General features: G+C 45.0%; 1 protein-coding gene across 1 annotated transcript in view; it reads left to right on the forward strand.

The window, feature by feature from the left end:
• Positions 1 to 4,501, forward strand: part of LOC107109746 (zinc finger protein with KRAB and SCAN domains 1-like) — a gene marked incomplete at its 3' end in the record, with an annotated part of 9,581 nt that overhangs the window by 4,094 nt on the left and 986 nt on the right. The gene's annotated exons all lie outside the window — the stretch shown is intronic.

The raw sequence follows: 4,501 nt of genomic DNA on the forward strand, positions 1-4,501 counted from the left end.
CTTGGCTTGGAGATGGCATTTGTCTCTTTAATTTAATATGCAAATATGTATATTTTTCAAGAAAAATGTGTGTGTTCATGTCTTGTGGCTCTCAAACATCTGACATTTTTTTCCTATGTGGCTCTTATGTGAAACAAGTTTGGCCACCCCTGCTCCGGAGTAATGATTTAGTGCTTGGGGTGGGGGGCAGCTATTCTCCCCAGTAAATGATGATTCCCACAAGTGTGCTGAGGGAGAGCAGTCTGTACTGTGGATAAAATTTGAGCTGTAGAATTGAAACCGAACAGTGAAAAAAGTATTAGCTTAGGCAGTCAGTTCAGGCAGATGACTAGGGAAAAAAAAGGTTTCAGTGATAGCTTTTTTATGTTGTTAAAAAACCCAAAACACAGTTTATAATCCTTCAGCAATTCTCATACATGCAGGCCCTATGACAAAGCTTCATTTCAAACAGAAGCCAACTAAAGCCCTACTTTATGAGTGACAAGTCCACCATATTTCCAGTAGCATTCTTGCTCTGAGTCGCATCAGTGCAGTATAATGTCTTGTACTGCACAGCCATAAGTGTAAAAAGCATAATTCTGGCCATATCAAATTAGTGCAGTGTCTCTGCGTTTCAAAAAAAACCCCTCTGCAATTAAACATCTAAGCAAGCCCTACCTAGCTAAGGAGATTAAGTGGTTTTGCACTGAATTCGGTATGCAGTATGTGTGTATGTTTCCCATCACCAAGTGGCCACAATCTTAAGGCTTGGCATTTCCTGTGTGTTTGGTAAGTACTGAGGGATTATCATAAAAGAAAGTACCCTGGGTTGTGTTTATGTCCTTTTTTATTTTAGTTCTGTCCTTCCTCCTCTTGTTCGCACCTCCATTAGTTTAGGCTGAGAGATGGTAACAGGCCCAAGGTTGAGCTGAGTGGGTTTATGAACCTGGGTGTCCTAAATCTTAGTCTGACTAGGAGGCGACACTGCCAACTAAAGCCCTACTTTATGAGTGACATGTCCACCATATTTCCAGTAGCATTCTTCCTCTGAGTCGCACCAGTGCAGTATAATTTCTTGTACTGCACAGCCATATGTGTAAAAAGTATAATTCTGGCCATATCAAATTAGTGCAGTGTCTCTGCATTTCAAAAAACCCCTATGCAATTAAACATCTAAGCAAGCCCTACCTAGCTAAGGAGATTAAGTGGTTTTGTACTGAATTCGGTATGCAGTATGTGTGTATGTTTCCCATCACCAAGTGGCCACAATCTTAAGGCTTGGCATTTCCTGTGTGTTTGGTAAGTACTGAGGGATTATCATAAAAGAAAGTACCCTGGGTTGTGTTTATGTCCTTTTTTATTTTAGTTCTGTCCTTCCTCCTCTTGTTCGCACCTCCATTAGTTTAGGCTGAGAGATGGTAACAGGCCCAAGGTTGAGCTGAGTGGGTTTATGAACCTGGGTGTCCTAAATCTTAGTCTGACTAGGAGGCGACACTGTCTCTTAGTCTGGTCACATGAAGATGCCTTCTATTGAATCAGACCATTGGTATTGTCTACTCAGACTGGCAGTGACTCTTCAGGGTCTCAGACAGAGATGTTTCACATCGCTTTTTACCTAATGCTTTTACTTGGAGATGTCAGGGACTGAACCTGGGACCTTTTGCATGCCAAGCAGATACTCTACCACTGAGCCCTTCCCCAGATAGATAGATGGGACAGTAAGAACAAAAATGGAATTAATCTTTTGAATAGCGTTGCTGGTGTACAGCAACAGGGGAGGGACGTGGCCTCCATGCCCTGCATGTAAGCCGTCTAGGAGCACCTAATTGGCTGCTATGGGAAACATGATGCTGGGCTAGATGGACTATAGGACAGACAGAAGGAAACTCTTTACTCAACAAGTAATGAAATTGTGTCATTCACACTCAGTGGAGGTAGTGATGGCCACAAGCACAGATGTTTAAAGGGCATAAGGACATAAGAGAAGCCAGTGGCCCATCCTGTTCAACACTCTGTCACACAGTGGCCAAAAATAGCAGGTGCCAGGACACTAGAAGCCCTCCCACTGTTGCCTCCCCCCAAGCACCAAGAACACAGTGCATCACTTGCCCCAGACTGAGAGTTCCTATCTATACCTTGTGGCTAATAGCCACTGATGGACCTCTGCTCCATATGTTTATCTAATTCCCCCTTGAAGTCGTAATTCCCTTTTGAAGGGTAGGGTGGGGGTGGGGTATGACACATTCATGGAGGACCGGTTCATCAATGGGTACTAGCTATGGTTAGTCAAGGGAACCTTTATATTCAGAGGCAGTACATTTCTGAAACCCAAGCAACATTAGGGAAGGCCTTGGCCTCTGTGCCCTGTTGGCTCTCGAGAAACTGGTTGGCTGCTGTGTGAAACAGGACACTGGACCTCTAGTCTGATCCGGCAGGGCTCTTCTTATGTTCTTGTGATCATTGGTCTGATGCAGCATGTGTGGAGTCCTAGCCATGGGTGGAGATGTCCCCACTCATAAGGGTAACTGTACCAATGGAGCTCTGTTATGATTTTTCATGTTTTCTTATGTCCTGTGGCTGTTAGTTGATTTAGTTAATTGTCACATGTGTAACCACCTCATTCCTCCAGGGTTATCCCATTTTCTCTTCACAACAATCATATTAAAACAGGCTGAGATTTAGTTAGTTGCTCAAGGTCACTCGATAAGCCTCAGAGATGAGTAGGGGTTTCAACCTAGGTCCCTGATGTAGTAGGTTCAACTTGTTAATACATGTATTTCTGTCTCTGCTCCTCTACTGCTGTTTCTATGTTTCTTATTCATTCGTGTTCCCACCTTTCAAGGCTGTGGAGGGTATGCTTTGGAGAGGGAGAGAGAGAGGGAGATGCACAGTCTGCTGTTTGCCATTCTAGAATTTTGCCGATATCTTTGCAAGAGTACATTTTTTTAAAATGTGGATTTGTAAGTCACGGGACCTTCTTTTTTCTGGGATACTTGGGACTATATAATGTCATAAAGCAAGTAAAAATAGTGGTGCAGTGGGGAGTTGGTTAGAATGGAAGATATAACCTGATGTCCAGACAATTATAATAAAGAATATAGCACAAATGTTAGTGAGAGCCAGTTTGATTCTCCACTCCTTCACATGCAGCTTCTGGTGTGACCTTGGGTCAATTATAAATTCTTTCATCAGAGCTGTTCTCTCAGGAGCAGTCCTCGAAAGAGCTCTCTCAGCCCCACCTGCCTCACAGGGTGTCTGTTGTGGGGAGGGGAAGGGAAAGGAGATTGTAAGCCACTCTGCTCAACTCTCCTCCACCTCCTCCCTTTAAAAATTAAACCAAATCAGGTTTGGGACTGTAATTTTGGTAGGATGTTGTATAAGGAGAGCGCTGCACAAGGTATACATGGGGTATGAATTATGTAGAATAAAGTTGATGCAGGCAATCCTGAATTTTTATCTCTTGTTTAGTAGTGCAGGGTTTGTTGCACAAGTTTTTTGTTTGTCCCTTTGGACCACTATGGCCAGTTTTATCAGGGGACGGGGGAGGAACAGGGGAAGGGGAAATATCAGTCAGCTGTGACAAAGTGTGCTTCAGCCTGGACATGAATGTGCTGTTTCATGTACAGCGGCTCTTACAGGCTCAGCAAGCTCCTGAAGCAGGTTTGGGCAGATTGCACCTTGTCGCTGCTGCTGGCCTTAAACCAGAACAGGCTGTGACTGGCTTAGTGGGTGGGTACTGCAATACCTACCCATGAGCCCCGAGGGCTGGTCATGGTACCATGAGCACAGGCAACTCAGTTGCTAAGTAACCACTGAGGCTGGGGGTGTAGGGGTCTTGTTCATTCTTTAAATGGCTTGGAAATCAAACTGGAACAAGCTGGAGTGAGGGAACTGGGCCTTTGATCGAAGGGTCAAAAAGTATTTTTCTAGAACTGTACCACCTCAGCCTGCAGACTGATATTTGCACACTCTGTGGAATAGCAGCCTAACAGGCCAGACTAGCCTGATATTGTCAGAGCCTGGAGGCTAGTCTGGATCAGCCCTGGGTAGTAGTACTTGGATGGGAGACCACTGTGGAAGACCGGGAGTGCTATGCCCAGGAAGGCAATGGCAAACTTCATCCCTTGCCTTGAAGATCCCATGGGGTCTCCATGAGTTGGTGCTACTTGATTGCACACAGTTATTATCAGGGGTCGTTTTGTAGAAAAAGGGGTGCAGGAGCTCATTAGCATAACTCATTAGCATAACTCATTAGCATAACTCATTAGCATAACTTATTTGCATATGCCACACCCCCTGACATCACCGGAAGTGTGTCAGAAGGCAACACCCACCGCTCAGGCTCCACTGGACTGTTTTGGATTGCTAGCTATTGGGGGGGGGACGTGCAGATCTGTCCTCACAGAGGAGGGAGAGCTTGTGCCTGAATAAAACTTGGTCTTAAAGGTGCCACTGGACTGTTTTGGACCGGGGGGAGCTCTGCAACTTACCTGACTGCTTCTTGCTCTGACTGAGGGCTGCT

This window comes from Gekko japonicus, unplaced genomic scaffold (assembly GCF_001447785.1).
Source record: "Gekko japonicus isolate JY-2015 unplaced genomic scaffold, Gekko_japonicus_V1.1 scaffold2021, whole genome shotgun sequence".
Taxonomy (NCBI): Eukaryota; Metazoa; Chordata; class Lepidosauria; order Squamata; family Gekkonidae; genus Gekko; species Gekko japonicus.